General features: G+C 46.3%; 1 protein-coding gene and 1 pseudogene across 1 annotated transcript in view; both read left to right on the top strand.

Annotated features, from left to right (window-relative positions):
- Window positions 1-19,381, top strand: part of LOC146866147 (glycine N-acyltransferase-like protein 2) — a 119,893-nt gene that overhangs the window by 21,489 nt on the left and 79,023 nt on the right. The window lies entirely within an intron of this gene.
- On the top strand, window positions 8,568-14,516 carry LOC146866148 (mitotic spindle assembly checkpoint protein MAD2A pseudogene; annotated as a pseudogene).

Below are 19,381 nucleotides of genomic sequence, written 5' to 3'. Positions count from 1 at the left end.
GTCGCTATTTGAAAACTCAGAAAATATGTCCTCATTTTAGTTTTTTAGAGCACTAACCATAATTTTGATGCAAATAAGACCATCTCATATATGTAATTTCTAAAGGAAATGCTCTAGGCATTACAGTTTTGATTACATCAAGATGACGTCAGGCGTTCCACACTTTTGTAATAAATATAGAATGTTAGCAATCTAGTTGTTCATTGGGATACTGTTGAGAGGCAGAGGCCAGGGGCACGGACTCTGAAAATTGAAGGCAGGTAGGAGAGTGCAGAGGCAACAATTTGACCACACTAGGCAGGCAGGAAGGGCAGTGGCAGCACAACAGAATATGGAGGGCAGTGGAAAGGGGGGCAGGGGCTACAAACCAACAATACAGGACTGGCAAGAGAGGCTGTGGTGATGTAATAGACCATTGTGGGCAGAAGGAAGAGGCAGTGGTCATACAACCATACATGCCAACAGACCCGTCTCAGCCAGGAAACGTCCAATGTTTTTAAGCTCAAATGGGCTTTACTTGATCTGGTTCCTGTCTACAATCTTCTCTTTTTCAATGTAACTCAAAGGGGAAAATCAATACCCCAGTTTTATTTCAAAATATTCCTCTTACCAAGTTCAAAATGTTCGCAAGTATGGTACATTGGATCATGGTAGGCAGGAGGAATTGGGGTAGGGACATGGACTCGGATAACAGAGGACAGGAGGGACATTGAGAGGTGCATCAAACTGACCCTACAGGGCAGGCATCAGGGTTTGCAGCAGCACAATACACCACACAGGGCATGCGGGACGGGAGTGCAGCAACAACAATCCATAGAAAGCAATAGGGAGGGGACAGGACCATGCACATGGACAACAGACAACAGAGGGGAAAGAGGCAATGGTAGCTAGCTGACCATAATGGACAGACAGGAGAGAAAGCTGCAGCATAACAGACCATAAAGGGCAGGAGGGACGGATCAGGCGCATTACAATGGAACCGACAAGCCAGGAAGGAGGGAATAGAGGTCTGCACATGGAAACAGAGGGCTGGGGGCAAGGGGGCAGGGCAGGAGCAGCAAGATGACCATGGAGGTCAGGCAGGATGGGCACTAGAAACAAGACACACCATGGAGAGCAACAGTGAGACTGATGGCATACACACAGACCATGGAGGGAAGGTGGGAGGGGGTCAGGAGCAGCTAGCTGACCACACAGGGAAGGTGGGAGGGGCCATGGCAGCACAGAAGACCATGCATGGCAAGCGGGAGGGTTAGTGGCAGCACAATGGCTATGATGGGCAAGAAGGAGGGTGCAGGGGCATGCACAAAGGACCATGGAGGATAGAAGGGAGGGTCAGGACCTGGGCACAGACAAGAGAGTTCAGGGGAAGGGGCCTCACAACAGACCGCGCGGGGCAGGCAGGAGGAGCAGTTGCAGCACAACAGACCAGGGAGGGCAGAAGGGTGTGGCAGTAAAATGGACCATGAAGGACAGGAGGAAGGGGATGTGGACAGGCAGGGTGGACGTGGCAGGGACAGGTTACAGTCATCTGACAATGCTAGGCAGGTGGGAGGGGAGTGGCAGAACACTCAGAGTAGATAGGAGTGGCAGGTCCATGGAACATGGTGGTCAAAAAGGATAGAGCAGGGGCATGCACAAAGACATCGGAGGGCAGGGGGAAGGAAAATAGGGGCAGCAAGCTAAGCACAGAGGCTAAGCAGGAGGTCAATGATTGCCCATAGAATTGGGCAATGGAGGGCAGGAGGAGTGGACTGGTACATCATGCTAAATGGAGGGCAGTGGCAGCACATCAGACCATGCATGGCAGGAGGGAGGAGGCTAGTCCATGGATTCAGACAACAGAGGATAGGGAGAAGGTGGATGGGGCAGCAAGCTAACTGTTCATAGAAGGTGGGTATTAGGAACGTTATTGTTTTTAAAATGTGTGTCTGTGCGAACTACTTAAAATATGAACAAGTATGCAGCATAATCTCACTTTTATTCAGGAAGAAGAGGACGTTTGGGACTGTGACTCCGGGCTCACTTGGCAGAAACATCCCCTGACCTTCCACCCCCCCATCGCAAAATGTAATGCCCGTGAAAAGGGTAGGTGGACGCAGTGTTATATAGAAGATAGTCCTGAGAGCACGATTGAAAATGAAAACTAGATATAGTATATGGTATAAACTATGCACCAAAAAGTGTGATATAAGATGAACCGGGCGTGAAATATAATATGCAATACATTGTGCGCAGTGACAGATTCATTGGAGAGCGCGAGATAGCACAGGCACTAGCGCTTGCTATGTGATATGCGCCTTGGAGTGTAATATGCACAGGGCAGTGTTGTGTAACCTAAGTAGTCTCTAAAGTTGTAATATAAAATATGTGCTGGGTAGTGTAACATTGCATATGCACTGTGACAAAGATATGGATCCCAGATTGTAATAAGTATGGCATAGCGCTGTGCTTTATAACATAGGCATCGAGGAAGGCACGTTAGATGGGGCAATATAACCCGTGCGAAGGCAAGAGTGGCATGACATATTCACGGGGTGGTGTTACAGTGCACATGGGCTAGAGAGTGTCATAGCATAAGCATTAGATGGTGGAATACAACACAGAGGTGTGTGGCACTCGGCAGGCAATGGTGGGTGTAACACAGCATTGGGCTCAGCCAGGAGCACGCTGTGACTCTCAAGTGAGGTTTGTCTCCTTTCCAGAGAGTAAAATAAAAAGTATTACACAGTTTGTCCAGCAACACAGCCCCCCTCCTAAAGAATAAAAAAAAAAAAAAGGCCATGACCCGGGGGTTGGGGTCCCCGGGGCCGATTAAGGCCTTGGGAGGGCCAAATTAATTTTTTTCAACAAAAAAATTTAGGGTGCAGGCCCTGGGGGATGGGGTCCCCAGGGCTAATAAATTAGAAAAAGAAAGGGGGCCACACAGCCCTCCTTCTTAAAAATAAATAAATAAAAGACCGGCATCGTGCTGTAGGCCATGCCCCCTTCTTGCAGCACTCTGCAAACGCGCCCCCTGGCCAGTTGTAAGTTGAGGAATTAATTCCCCTTCAATACTGAGGGTCCCTGAGGGCCAACTAGCCCAACAGGTATCTCCAGTATGCGCCAGGGAGCTGCGTTGCAGACAGGTGTTCTGAGGCCACGCCACTTTTTACACCTCCATGCAACGCAGCTCTGTGGCGCTTACTGGAGGTACCTAGTGGGCTAGTTTGACCCTAGGGACCCTTAGGATTAAGCCTGGGCGAAGCACTACGCTATGCTCGCGTAGTTTGCGAAGTTCGCGCTACTTCGCACTACGCGAACTGCACGTAGCACAGTGCGAACACGCGTAGCGTAGTGTTGCGTAGTGCTGCGGTCATTTTTTGCTTGCTCGCGGTCCTCAACGTCAAGTTGGCGACCGCGAGCAAGCAAAATGACATCCCGGCGAGACTTTTTCCTTGTTCGCGATCAGCAACATCAAGTTGGCGATCGCGAGCATGGAAAATAAACCTCCCGGCGAGATTCCCAACGCGAGGAGGTCAGGTTTCTCATTGCGAGGGGTCGCGTATGCTCGCGACCGCTCGCGATGAGAAACTACCAGTTCGCGTTGAGAAAGCTGCCACTCGAGTAAAAATCTACTCGAGCAGCAGAAAACTACAGCTCGCACTGTGCAAGATGCCATTTTAAATGATTGCACAGTGCCGGTTGCTTGTCTGCACTGTGCAATCATTGAAAACAACATCTTGCACAGTGCGAACATGTTACTACGCAGTTCGCGAAGTGCTACGCATAGCTCGCGTAGTGCGAACTTCACTTTGCGTAGCTTCGCGAAGTGCTACTTCGCGAACTACGCCCACCCTTACTTAGGATTCAGGGGGACTTAATCTCTCAACTCAGAACGGCCACAGGGCGCGTTTACACAGTGGTGAAGGGAGGGGATGGGGCCTGAGGTGACGTGTGCAAACACGCCCTGTGGCGCGTTTTTAAGTTGGGGAAATAATTCCCTTTCAATCCTGAGGGACCCTGGGGTCCAACTAGCCCACCGGGTGCTTCCAGTAAGCACCACTGCTCTGCGTTGCAGAGAGGTGGTGCAGGCCGTGCCACTTTTTACACCTCTCTGCAACGCAGCTCTGTGGCGCTTACTGGAGGTACCTAGTGGTCTAGTTGGACCCTAGGGACCCTCAGGATTCAAGGGGACTTAATCTCCCAACTTAAAATGGCTACAGGGTGTGTTTACACAGTGGGGAAGGGAGGGGACGGGGCATGAGGTGACGTGTTCAAACACGCCCTGTGGTGCGTTTTAAGAGGTAGTTTTAATCCCCTGCCCTATTATATACTAGGGGCTTACAGAGGAGGTCATGCTAATCACAGGGGGACCCCAACGCATAGTGTGCCCTAGTGTATGTAGGTGTTTTCACTGTATTCTGAGTGTCTTTTAACATAGCACTGGCTCTAGGACTGCTTAGGCAGACTCAGTTACCACCAGTATCCGTCTGAAAAAGTTGAGGGTCCAGGATGATTTTGCAACAAGGCTTCTTTCTGCTCTTCTTTTTGTTCTTTCTGCACGTTATATTTCTTCCTGCACTTTTCTTCGTCTTTGAGGACTTCTGTTGCTTCTTTCTGCATTTCTTTTTTTTCTTTCTGTGCGTTTTTCCTTCTTTCTTCACATGTCCTATCTCTGTAGGCATAGTTAGAAATTAGCATTTAAAAAACCTTTGAAATTCACTGAAAAAACCATAGGTTTCAGGCACGGTATAGCTAGGAATTAGCATTTAAAAAACCTTAGAAATTCACTGAAAAAACCATAGGTTTCAGGGGCGATATAGTTAGCTGGACTTTTCACTCGTACAAAACCATAGAAATTCCCCCGTTATAGTTAGTTCAGCTAACTATAACTCGCGCGCCCGCAATGCACTGCTGATGACGTCACATATTACATCACTCATGACATGGTCAGTGACATCACTCATGACATCACTGATGACATCATCCTTGTGATAGAGTGGCAGACCTCCTCTCCCCCTAATATAACCTATATATATATATATATATGATCGCCAGTAGGTATTTATAGTTAGGACCCAACTTTCCCAATAACTTTGGCGCCGGTTGATGAATCTTCCTGAAAGTTTCAAAAAAGGTGGCCAGCTCAGGTCAGCTTCTGTCTTGAAAGTTTCGGGGTGATTCGTCCAGCGGGAGCTGAACAAAAAGGGGGTTCCTGAAACGCGTTTTCCTCATGTTAATTTCCATAGGAATAGACATAGCTAGAGCCCGAACTGCTGAACGGAATTACATCAAATTTGGCAAGAAGGTAGGTCTTGGTTCAGAAAGAGCCGGTTTTTTAAATGGTGTAAATCCGTTCAGCAGTTACTGAGAAATTAGAAAAAGAATAAGTTCCAAAACTGTCCTCCATAGGAAACTTTGGACAAATCTACAGGCCGAACTGATGAACGGAATTACACCAAATTCGGCAAAAAGAGCTCTTTTTGTTAAATGGTGTAAATCCATTCAGTAGTTCCTGAGAAATTCAAAAAATAAAAATATCGATATCTGAGCACCGAGGAGGGTTCGCGAACCCTCCCGGGCATGAGCTTCACTCTGATTGGCTGCCAACACTCCAAACTAGGAAGTGTTGGCAGCCATCTTGTGACTCGAACCGAGTCACAAGAAAAAGGGGGAAAAAAGGATAAAAATCAAGAAAAGGGGGCAGGTTAGAAACCCCACAAGGACCCCCAGGGCCAAAAACAGAATTTTAAAAAAAAGAAAATCAGCAGAATTTACGCTGGGTGCGCAAATCCTGCCCAAAAAAACTAATGAGATGCGGGCTCCCGCGCTTCGTTGTATTTAAGCCCCCGGGTGGGCCAGGTTCCAGGGGCATGCCTTATTATGTGGCGGGGACCCGTAGGGGCCCCTGCAGCCCTGGGGACCACCACCTCCATGGGACTTCTAAAATAAATGCGTGGGGGGTCCCAACCCCCCCACACTTCCCCAGGGACCGCCACCTCCCGGGGCATTTATGTAAATGAAAAGGGGGGCCTTGTGGGCCCCCCGAGCCCCAGTGGCTGCCACCTCCCCGGGACTCTAAATAATAATTAGTGTGGGGGGCTCAAGCCCCCACACACTGCCCTGGGGACCACCACCTCCCCAGGGTACTAAATATTTCAATTTGGGGGACCGTTACGGACCCCCAAGCCCCAGGGGGCTTTAAACGTTGGGAGGGGGGTCGCGCAGCCACCCTCCTGGAGCCCTTGATGGCCCTGGGGACTGCCACCCCCCAGGCAGTGTCCCGGGGTGCCCACCCCGGGACACTGCTGTTTGCTATGGCATGGCGGGAGCTGTGCGGCTCCCACCCTGCCATAGCAAACTCTGCTTTGCTTCATTGAAGCGAGAGCAGGGAAACCTGCTCTCACTTCAATGAAGCAAATCAGGATTGCTTTTCCACAAGGGGAGCTGTATGTCAGCAGCTCTCCTTGTGGAAAAGCAATGCCGGCTCTCGCAGGAGGCGGGGAGCCGGTGGGACCGCGGGGGAATTGGTGCTCCCCCACGGTCCCCAATGGAGTGGGCTGGCCCCGGGGATGGGGTCCCCGGGGCCTGAAGTGGCCCAGGAGGGGGGGGCCAAGCGGACCCCCTCGCCTTACAGTAATATATAAAAAAAAACTGAGAGGCCAGGCCCCAGGGGATGGAGTCCCCGGGGCCAGAAGTACATTTTTTTCAAAAAATGTTTAAAAAAGAGGCACAACCCCGGGGGATGGGGTCCCCAGGGCTGAAATTGGCCGCGGGAGGGGGGTAACGCTGCCCCTTTCCCGTGTATTTTTTTTTAAAAATAGGGGTCAGGCTCTGGGGTTTGGGGTCCCAAGGGCACAAAAAATGGGAAAAGAAGGGGGGGCACACAGCCTGCCTTCTAAAAAAACAAAAAAAAAACCCGCCCCTTCCCTGCAGCGCTCTGGAAACGCACATCCTGGTAAGTTAGGGAATTAATTCCCCTTGAATAATGAGGGTCCTTGGGGGCCAACTAGCCCACCATGTACCTCCAGTCTGCGTGCCAGGGAGCGGCGTTGCAGAGAGGTGGTCCAAGGCCATGCACCCTTTTTACACCACTCTGCAACGCAGCTCTGTGGTGCTTACTGGAGGTAGCTGGTTGGCTAGTTGGCCCCCAGGGACCGTCAGGACTCAAGGGGATTTAATCTCCTAATTTACAATGTGCCAGGGGGTGCATTTGCACAGTGGTGCCGGGAGGGGGCATGGCCTGATGTGACAAGTGAGTAAACATGCAGTGTGGTGCGTTTTAAGTTGGGGGATTAAGTCCCCTTGAATCCTGAGGGTCCCTGGGGGCCAACTAGCACACCAGGTATATCCAGTAAGCGCCACAGAGTTGTGTTGCAGGAAGGTGTAAAAAGGGGCATGTCCTCGGATGTGGGCGTGGGCTACCTGGCCACCAGGGACCTTCAGGATTCAAGGGAACTCAATAGGGACGTTATAGTTAGAAATTACCATTTAAAAAGCCTTGGAAATTCACTTAAAAAAACATAGGTTTCAGGGACGTTATAGTTAGTTGGACATTTCACTCGTTCAAAACCATAGAAATTCCACCGTTATAGTTAGTTCAGCTAACTATAAGTCGCGCCCCCGCAATGCACTGCTGATGACGTCACATATTACATCATTCATGACATGGTCAGTGACATCACTGATGACATCTCAAATGACATCAATGATGACATCTCTGATGACATCATCCACGTGAAAATCTGATGCCCCTCCTCACACTCTAATATAACCTTTGATACACCCACTGTAAAATACAGACTACCATTTTCGAAACCATTGACACACCAATACCAGTTACTACAGACACACTCACTGATTTCTAGGTCTACACACATCCACTCATTCACCCATACAATCACTCATACATGCAGTCACTCATCAATACAACACTATCATATGCACTCATACACCTATACAGACAGTCACACACCGCCACTCATCCATGGAGTTACTCACACACCTAGTCAGTCATGCAAAGAATCAATCACACTCCCATTTACTCACCTATAAAGTTATACAGGCACCACCTCATTTATTCATACAGATACTAATGCATATTTACTTTCTCATACAATCACTGATACAAGTACACACTCATCCATACAGCCACTCCCGCAATCACTGACTCTCACGTATAGTCATTTATATGCTCCAACTCTCACATACACTGCCTTTTACGTATGTAGTTACTTGGACATGCACCACTGAGACATCCATTCACTCCCCAACACACCAATACACACACTCAACCACCCATACAGCTGTTTCCTTTCCACATGCACTCTTGAATCCTTACACCCAGCGACTCAACCACTCACACATCTATGCACAGAGTAACACAGCACAGAGTCACACACCTCCCACCCACCCACCCACACACACACTTAGTCTCCCATACAAATACTCAGGCAACCAATCAATAACCCATATAGACACTCATGTAGCTACTGACCAACCCATGCATTGCAGTGTTGTGATTGGCATAGGGATGGGAGGGAGGCTGCCTGCCGCTGCCTCCTGTTGTAGGTCGACGCAGACCGATGACGCGGGACATGCCAGCAAATGTAAGTTAATTTAACTTTTTTAAATTAATTATACTTCTCACCCTGCGTGACCCTCCACCCCCACACCCGCGAGTCATACCGGCCGCGTCTGAATACAACATAGTTTGTAAATTGAGCATCTCAAAGGTTGCTTGCTATAGTACTCAAAAAGCGCTCAACGAGCATGTTGGCCTGCAGCCACAAATCTGTACTATTCTGATGCTTTATGTTAAAATGCTCCAGAAAATCCTTGAAATCTCGACTGTCGAACAGTGGGCCATTATTAGACTTCAAAATGGCTGGAACTCCCCATGTTTCAAAAATGCTGTCAAGTCTTTCAATGGCTCAGTCATGAGTTGTGGATGAGTGATTCTCTATTAATGGAAATCAAGAATACTCATCCACAATTACCATTAGATAATGTCCATTGTTGAGAGGACCAAAAAAATGGATGGGTTCATTTTCCAATGTATTCTCAGTGAGTTCTGACGTGGTAAGAGTATGTTGAGTAATGTTCGTAGAGAGGCAGTTACATAGATGACAGCCTTTAGTTCTTTTTCAACCCTCTCATTTAAATATGGAAACCAAACTCGATCTTGGAGAGCTCTCTTGGTGACAACAATGCTATGATGTCCTTCTTGACCCACTTCAATCATTTTTTGTCTTAAACGTTCCAGAAATAGGACTCTTGACCCTGGCAGTACAACTCCTTCCTGTGTAATAGACAGCTCATCTATAACATTGTTGTACTTCTGGTACTCACCATCACTGGTGAGAGGTCGAATGTGTCAGTTCCATGACTGATCTGGGTAATCATATCTGTCAATTTCAGCATGTCACTATCATGGCTTGTGGCTGTGATAATCTGGGCTAACGATAGGGCAGCTGGCGTGTTTGATTTGACAATGAAATTGATGTAGCAGTTGTTTACATGTTAGGACCATACCTCATGCTAGCAGACACCTCAGAATGCCGCAAAAAGCAAATATTATGCTTGTCCGCCCCATTTCAGACATTATACTCCATAGTTTAAATCTGCAGAGCTTAAGTCGATAAAGGCCCGATAGAGATTGCTCTGCTTAGTTGTAGTGTGTTTATTTTATCAAAAGACAGACATTGAAATATTGCTCAGTAGTGCCAAGATCATCTCAAAATCCAAAAAGCAGGGCAGAAAGAATATTATTATCCTTTGTAAAGGCATCAAGGGGAGCGAAAAGGATCTGGCTAGCAATGTTCACTGATGAATCAATCACGGAGATTAATTAATTATACTTTGTTTTTTCCTGTCTGAAAAAGAGGTACTATGATGGAATGTGACCAAGATTTTGGGAAGCCACACATACCTGCCCTTCTCAGTATGTAAGTAACAAGAGGAGCTCAAAGGGGAATGTCCTCCTTGAAAAGATCCACAGGCACCCCATCTGGGTCAGGTACCCTACCCTTTAAATACCTATTAAGGATAGGTACCACCTCAGAGTAAACAAAGTTAATGTAATCATTATCTTCAAGTAAATCCCCACTCATCACTGTCAAATCAGTGTTATGGCCAGAGCCAGAATAGACTTCTGAAAACTGTTCACTCACTTATCAGGAGGGATCACAAAATTAAGACCAGAAGGTGTAGAATGAGCAAAGTAGGGGAGATTTAGAACTCACCAGAAAGCATGACTATCTATACAGGCACTAACTGCCATCAAATATTTCTCCAATGCACTAACTGCCATCAAATATTTCTCCAATGGCTGTCCAGCACTTTCATGTAAGACAACCTACATGAAAACACATGCTCTGTGTTTCTCGGTATTGCTTTTGCTGCAATTATCAGATCACATTGTGCTTTGGAAAAATTTGAATCAAGCCATCTGGTTGGTAGCACCATAGGAGGATGGGTTAGAATGACCTGATGGACCCAAATTTTCCCACTAAGGGGACCATACGAACTAAGGATCATATCAGGCTCTGCGTCTCCTCCCAAACAATGCATAACATCAACAAGATTATTAGACATTAAATTAATCAGCAATCCTGGCTTGTTCACAGCCTCCTTTCTCACCAGAACTCTTTTATGTTTTCTCTGCAACTAAAGGAAATCGATTGACTGGGCTGAAAAAGTGCTTCAGGAAAAGTATTTGGCAAATGAGTATGGTCACTAAATACATAATCAGTAACAAGAAACCCATCAAAACAAAGATAATCATCACACCATCCAAGAATGTCTGTAGAAAGAAGTACAAAATCTATTGTACTGAAGTTCCCCTTGCCTATAAAGGTTGGTCTCTGGGCAAGGCAATTTAAAGAAAGATCCGCAGCAAACTGCAAATTATGTTTTACAAGCAGCAAGTTTAGACATTACCATAGATAGTATTCATGATATGAATCAGAGCATCTCCCTGGGGATTTAGGTAAACACTGCATGATAATTAACAAAGATGGATTTCAAAAATCTCCCATCCAAATAATTGAAACTGTACAATTTAGCTACAGACACACTCATCTACTACTCCTCTCAGTGCTGTAATTGTATTGGCGTTGATAGGGTCACAATTGTTGTTATAAACGCTAATTAAGAGATCTTCACTAGGTATGCACTCTAGCCAAACATGTTGGGATTGTGGGTGATCTAACATGCATTTGCAATGCAATAGATCTCGCATTATTGAAAGTTTAGCTATTGGCGTTGCATTATTATTTGCAATGCCAATAGCTGAAACTTTCAGTAATGCAAGACCTATTGCATTGCAAATGCTTGTAATTTTTAGTTTTTGCAACTGTTTGTTATCCCTCCGCCCAAAGGCTGCACTTTCGAATAGAAACAATTCTAAAAAAGATGGCATTTAGTGTCAAAGTGTTTTTTCGGGGGGGGGGGTGCTTTGGATCCATTTCACAGGGAACAAATAAAGGAAAGGAGAGGAAAGAAAGAGTAAGAGCCATTTGTTGAAGTAATTGTCTTAAGCAGGTGAGGAGGAGTGAGACAGAGAGAGTGAATAAGAGGAAGAGGAGGAAAGAGAGAGGAAGGAGTGGCAGACCAGAAAAAGTGATCATTGTTGTTTAAAGAAAGAAGAAAAAACAAAAGTAGCGCTTCACTGGCAAACTCTGTAAAGTGGCACTAATGTGTTTGGTTGTTAATAAAATACAATTAAGTCACTTTGAGGAGGGAGGCACATGTGCCAACTGGGTTTCACATCAAGACAACATAGTGGAAAACACCGGGTGCTACAGTATAGTTTAGAGGGCTTACCCCGGAAATGGAACTCGCAAAGTGTGTCTGGAGCCCTTAGCATCACCCAATGCTCACTCAATAACACCACTGGAGGCAGTTAGGGTGTGTGTCATGTGGCATGTGGCATGTGGTGATGACTGGCAGATTCGAGTGAAGCCCCACAAGTGATGAGGAGAGCAGTCAGGGACAGGCAAAGCATATACAATATGGCAACCCTGAGACAGCAGCCGGCTTGATTGAATTTCAGGCAGCAAGACATTGAGGACATGTAGCGGGTTGCAGTGGCAGAGAAGGGCTGTGGAGATGTTGCACTTTTCAATTGAAGGAGGACTCAAGGACGCAGAAGCGGAAACTGTAGCCCTTTCAGAAACAAGGCGTGCGGCCACTATTGTTAAAGCGTGCCATACTGCAAAATAAACAAGCGGTCCAGAAGGCCCTTTATTGCAATGCAATAGGTCTCGCATTTGCGAGAGTTTAAGCTATTAGTATTGTAAATGACAATGCCTTTTATTTATGTTTTAAAACCCAACATAAATAAAAGGCATTGTTATTTACAATGGCAATAGCTCAAATTCGTGTGAAGCATCACTTTACCATATGGCCACTGAGAGCGAGCGACGGTGTTTATGGCCCATTGATGGTGGAGACCTTCTTGCACAGATAAGATCTCTACAGACCAAGGAGCCGCCAGGCTGCTTTGTTTCCAGATTGTCACTTTGATGTGCACAACACATGCTGTGGGCTTTTACCCAACGTGTCACTTCCTTGCACAACCAGGGACACCGGTTTAATGTAAGGGGCCTACAGGCATTGAGTACGGGCCAGCTTTTTTGCAACCTGCCACAGTTTAGCATAAGACATTGTTAAACATATTGGTTTAAGGTCTTTGAAGTTGATAATATTACGGCCCTGGTACCACTAAACTACGGCGATGAGCACAATGCATGTAGAAAAGGGGCTCAAAAAGTCATTTGATGGTAAAAATAGTCAAATTTGTTGAATGTATTTGTTTGTGATGCAGAGCGATCCTGTACACACCAGCGTAGTTTAAGCACCCTGCAGGCTTTGAGTACGGGACAGGATGAAAGGCAAAAAGGAGGCTAAACAAACGTGGCTACAATGTTTTTAGGCCACCAAATCTGTATTATATGCGTGAACGTGCACATGAAAGCATACTCATCATGACCGTGCTGGAAGATGTGGAATTCCCTATGCACGCGCTTGGGGGCGGGGAAGAAAATTCCAGGCGGGGGAGCGGGCCCTTTGAAGTGCTCCCAAAGAGGCGGATTGCATGGCGGCACGATGCGCGTGCTAGCCATGCAATCCGCTTTTAGGAACGAGAGCGTAGGCGCATAAACCTGGTTCCCTGGATTGAATGTAAGTGAAGTAATGCTTTTACGAGGGCCTTCGCAGCAAAGTAGTATTTAAATAAAGCGTATTAATGCTGCCCGGAGCTGTGCGACGTATTAATGCTGCCCGGAGCTGTGCGAGCTCTGGGAGGGGTGCATTTTTAAGCGTGTCATTCTATTTGAAATGAAAAAAACGATAAGTTGTGGAGGAGAAAAGAGAAGGGCTGGCAGTGATTATTACAAGGAAGACAATATTTATCTTTCTAAAATATGCCCCTATTAAAGGGTTTAGAAATTGTTACACGCCACCTAGATTTATAAGGGTTAAACAACCTCACCCTTGTCATAGGTTCTCATCCACTTGAGTGGAGCTAAATGTTTTTGGACTCAAAAATTATCTTTTAATCCTGGACACTGCGTGTGAGCTCCTCTTGGTCAGCAAAGAGTTCAGATTGTGAGTGACATTACATTGAAGCCAAATTGTTTGAAGGCCAACACATACGGTATCTCACATGTTAGATTGGGGCCAAGTGCACAGGAGTGCATTGGAACAGTGTCCCACCAGCAGCTCTTTCCAGAGGGCATCCCTATGAGGGGCAGCGTGCAAATCATGGCTGAGTTATTCTCTTTTGGCATTAACAGCATTTTATATTAGTGTGGGATCTCCCAATACGAGAACTTCACTCCTATGTAAACATATGCACTTGCCTTACTTTTGACGACTGAATCAGAGTTAAAAATGTACCTTACAAATGTGATGGATAAGCTTGAAGATTGTTTGTTCTATTCAGAAGTTAGTGGTTGTGAAAAGTAGTATTTGAAAATCTTTAAACCCTCGAAAGGTGGCAGTTTGAAATTCAATGCGGCAAGACGACAAAGGGTGAAAGTGTGCCCTTAGAGAAAACAAAAAAAGCTGTCTGAGAAGAAATTTGTTTTACCCTTCAATAGATCAGCCACAGTTACTTTTCTGCTGTTGCTGGACACTGCTTGTACGGTTGAGATGTTCATCTATACAGGTAAGGATCTGGATGTTCTAGAGAAATAGGAGTAATCTGGACCCGTGGTTTAACAACGGCCCCTGAGGTGCAGGCGGACCCAGAGCTCCAGGGGGCTCCCTCCAGCACAATGCACTGGTGGCGGCCACTAGCCTCAGAGCTCCCCTCCATGTACTTTGAAGGGAGGCCCCCTGAAATTTCTTTACAGACAGCAACCCATCTTGTCTCTAATTCTGAAGAAGTCTGTCGTCGATCATTCACCACCACAATCCGCAAAGTTTTCCAGCACGCTAGCTTACTAAAGATGGGTTTTGTATTAAATCTAAAATTTAAGTTTTATGATTGCCACCCAGTTTGTATACACTGCAACAACGAGCTGTGATGTTTTGCGCTGGCCATCCATTTTAAATCGCAGTTCATGCTAAAGCGAAGAAAAACACTGTTCAAAGAAAGATCTTGATTTGTGCAATAAAGGGCATATGTATGAAACCCTTTGATTTGCTCTTGCACCATGCAACGTGGTGCAAGAGCAACACAAATTAAAAATGAGAAGGCATATTTACAAGGAACAGGCATAGGGCAGCATCGCAAATTATTTTACTGTGCTGCGTTATGCCAATTCGAAAGGACAGGAATGCACCATATATACAAGATACAGTGCATTCCTCTCCTTTCAGCGGGCACACATTTTGCTGCCATGCATTAACACAGGCACCCTTGCCCTATGGTGCAAGGGTGTCAGTGTAGTTGGTATGATTGTTTTTGTGCAGGAAGGAGCCCCTTCCTGCACAAAAACAACCACAAGAAGAGTTTCCTCTTTCTATGTGTGCTGCAGAATTCAGAACACATGGACAGAGGAAACAATAAGGAGAAATATAAACATTTCTCCTTGTTACGCCTGCTCTAGGGAATCACAAGGTTTTGACACTACCCCAGGTTAACCTGATGTTGTAAATCTGGGGCAGCCTCAAATTCCAGGGGTGTTGAGTGGGAACACTCACATCAACAACCATGGAGTGCCTCTTTCATGCGTTGCCTTGTCTTACTCTATATCTACAAGGCCATGAATAGCCATGCAGGGTGGCTTTACGTGGCCTTGTAGATATGGCTAAGACCTGTGTGCCAATGAAACATCACAAAAAGTGACGTTCCGGCGGCACACAGGGCTTGTAAATATACCCCTTGCGTGGCCCTGAGTGGCTTCATAAATCTCGAGTAATGCAAAACAGCTCAAATTGCTTTGTTCCATCATTCTGCACCAGGGAGGCATTTCCATGGGCGTTGCATGGGTGTTACCACACAACATCCATGGATTTTGATGCATTCTCCGATTTACCAGAAATGGTAGACCAGGGAAAGCGCCAAAAACCTTAGCCTCGCCAGGTGAGGCAAAACAAGCAGAAATATATTTATTTCTCCTTGTTTGCTCCTCTTTCTATGTGTGCTACAAAATGCAGCATACATAGAAACAGGAAAAAAGCACCAGGGGATTATTTTTTTGAAGGAAGGTGCCCCTTCTTTCATATAAAGAACTCTTCTTACAATGCAGACCCCCTTACACCATTCTGCAACAGAACCTGCGTTGGTGCTACACAGCCAAATGGCTGCAAGCACAGGGGAACAGGCAGGAATGTGGTGTATTGACTTTAACACAGGACTTTTCTGCCCTTTTCCTGTCAAGCTGTGCAGCGTAGCAAGGTGACTTGCTGTGCTGAACTGCACGACTTGGCCATAAATATGGCCCTAATTGTATACTCTTGCTGTGTGAAGAATTATAGTTTTTTTCTCTATTTGCTCGTCAATGACGACAAAGTCACGGCCTATTTGTGTTTTCTCGGTATCCGACACTGGTCCTGGTTATGCATTTTTGTGAAATATGAGACTTTGCTTTTCAATAATAGTTTGGAGCTCATTTGACAAGTAGTAAGTTTGCTTTAGAAGTGTTAACATATATTGTACATTAAGTAGTGTTTTTTCCCCTTATAAGTATTTTATTCAGTGGCTTCTGCTGTGTTTGTAAAGCGTAACTGTTGGCTTGCTAATGCAGGTTTAAGGGCGTGTATAAACCCTATAAATCTGGTGATGTTAAACGCAATATTTACGAGCCTCATAATGTTCAGAAAGTAGTTCATTTTATCATGGGTTTAGAGAATGTCACTGTCCATGTAATCTCAAAGCTGATTTTAAATCTTTCCAATGTGTAATTGTTTTATGGCATCTGACATTCATTAATTTGAAAATTCTGTATCTAGATTTACCAATAAATTAGTTCTCAGAGTGATCATGCCAATTCAGGGGCTTAATATGAGAGGCATGCGCTGCCTGTGTGTCACTCTTTTGTGGCTCCAGCGGCAAAAGCATCACAATCATATCTCTGAGGTGACGCAAAGCCACTCTGCGTGGCTTTGCATGGCCTCATTGATATGGAGTAAGATAAAGCAGCGCAAGTTGCTGCCTTCCCTTAGTCTGTGTCAAGAAGGTGGTCCATGGGCATTACTGTGGATTTTCCCTCGCGGCATCCATGGATTTTGATACTACTCCAGATTTTTACTTAATTACATAAACCTTATGCATCCCCAGAGCAGGTGTAAGAAGGAGAAATATTTTTATTTCTGCTTGTTTTTTCTCTCTTTCTATGTGTGCTGCATTCTGTAGCACACAAGGAAAGAGGAAAACACCTCTTAGGATTGTTTCTGTGCAGGAAGGTGGACCTTCCTGCACAAAAACAATCTTGTATGCAAGAGAGGCACCCTTCCACCATGGTGCAAGTGTACCTGTGTTAGTGCTAGGCAGCAAATTGTGCACTAGCGCAGGGGCAAAGGATAGGAATGCACCCTATTTATTAAAAAGGTGCATTCCTGCTCTTTCACATTGGCATAGGGCAGTTCAGCAAGAAGACTTACGGCGCTGCCCTACACCAATTCCTCATAAATGAGCCCTTCAGTCTCTAACAAGAAAGCAGGATTTCCCTGCACATTCCACACTTTGCTGAAAAAAGAAATGCAGAATCCGATCATCTGCAATCTATGGAAGGTCTAAAAAAGAATTTGGGGAAAAAAATATTATGGAATCTGAATTATCTGATGTCCTTGCACTTGCTTTCGGGAAACATATGCAAATGTTCAATCTCTGTAGTTTAGACACATCACAAACCCTAGTTCACTGGACCACACTGACCACTTAATGGAATATGTAGACTCATTCACAATGAAAGCTTGGAAACTTACTCAAGAAACTGCACCTACTTTAGGAGTAAAATTATTATTATTTTTTTTATTCACAAATAATTCTAAGATGACTCATGGGAAGGTGTGAAAATTGCAGTTTTCCAGGAGATGTTCTGGAATTCTTTTGCCAATTCAAAATTTCCAAGCATCTTGACATATGTAACAGATGCACCTTTCATGCACACTTTTCAACAGTGTGTTTTTGTGTTCAAATGTGGAAGCCTACAGAGGCAGTTAGATTTAAAGTGTAGCTTTATAATTACAACTGTAACGAGTGAAGTGTCTTTCTGGAGTTGCTCGAAATGCAGAAGTTTTATAAGTTACAATAACTGTTGCCCAAGGATGCATTGCCAATGAGAGCCTTTTGCTCAGCGAAAGAATAAGTGTTCCAAGCATTTATCCAATGACTAATCAGAATCAAAAATGTGGTCATACATGGGAATTGGCTTATAAAATCAGCAATTAAAGCATAGCAACAGTTTGTCACGACCACTTGAGATTGTCATTTTCTCAAGGACTTGTGGTACAGCGACAGTACAGAAAGTTCAACTAAAGCCCTACATCCGCTGCACGTTCATGCAGGTTTCTATAGAACATCACAAAGTGGAACCTGAAACAAGATGGATTCCACACTATTGTACTGGTAATTCTGTAGTAATCTGTAGTGTCGCGGTCTAGTGGACGCGCGCACTACGTAGGGACGTAGATGTGCGTAGCGGCCGTTTGGACGCTACTGCGCATGCGCGAGGTGTAGCGCGCGAGCGAGAGACGCGATCGGAGCGTGTTGCCCGGCGCTCTCTCTATAGGTGTCTTATAAAGTATAATAAAGGTTCTAATTGCAAGTAGAACGTCTCCTGAGAGTCTATGGGGGAAAGTACATACTGCCTGGCACCCTACAACATTACAGTGGCGACGAGACTGGGACAAGAAGAACCCTAGGTGCAACAGGTGGAAGGCCCCCCCCTAACCTGCAGCAGAGAAGAAGCCCACCAGGGGAGATACCACCCCACGCGGTAAGAAGACCGGAAGGACCAAGGGCAGACACCTACACGCCGGGAGAGCGCGGCAGAGGCAGATAAAAGCCGGGGAGTGGCACGTGGGCAGCAGAGGAGCCAGCCACGAGGTAGAGGACATCGCAGGCGGACAGCGGAACCGCAGAGGAGATCCTGGCGGAGTCAGGGGACGACGGAGCAGCTAGCTCGAACGCAGTCCCAGGTACCCGAAGCAGGGGAGCGGGGACGGACGCACCAGGTAGCCCAAGAAAGCAAGTGGACGCCAAAATGAGTGCACAGTCATCGACTCTGACGACGCCGATACCTTTCCTACCACGCCCGGGAGAACCCATCATGAAGTGGGAAGACTGGAGGGAGTACTTCAAAAACTACCTGGAAGCGCTAGAAGATGAGAATGAGGAGGCGTTCTCCAGCGCCAGGAGGAAGAGGATACTCCTACACAACCTAGGACCAGAAGGGATACGAGTGTTTCAAAATCTCACACCAACCACCAGACCGGTAGGGGACACAGACGTGTTCACCCATGCCATAGAAGATTTGGACAACCACTATCGACCAGCAGTGTGCACCTCCATCGACCGCTATAACTTCCAGCAGAGGAAGCAAGAAGCAGGGGAATCCGTAGATGACTACGTGGCGGCGCTGCGGAAGCTGGCGATGACGTGCAGGTATGGCGGACTGCAGGACGAATTCATCAAGGACCAGATCGTCATGCACACGACAAGCAAGTCAGTACAGGACAAACTATGGGCGAATGGAGATGCGACGCTGAACGAAGTGATCGCCATAGTGAAGAGAGCGGAGCTAACAAAACGCTGTGCGGAAGCAGCTAAGAGAGAACCGGCCCCCAGACTCACAGTCAACAAGGTAGACGAAGCGGACCACCAGACGCGGGGGAAACAAACGACGGGGGAGTACAGAGGAGCGGCCACAGGGAAACCAAGACCCGGACCGACATGGAAACAAGGGAAAGGCGAGGCCATGAAATGCTACAGGTGCGGCAGCTC

This window comes from Triturus cristatus, chromosome 2_1 (genome assembly GCF_964204655.1).
Source record: "Triturus cristatus chromosome 2_1, aTriCri1.1, whole genome shotgun sequence".
NCBI classification, from domain to species: Eukaryota; Metazoa; Chordata; class Amphibia; order Caudata; family Salamandridae; genus Triturus; species Triturus cristatus.
This window is presented reverse-complemented; position numbering and strand designations above follow the sequence as displayed.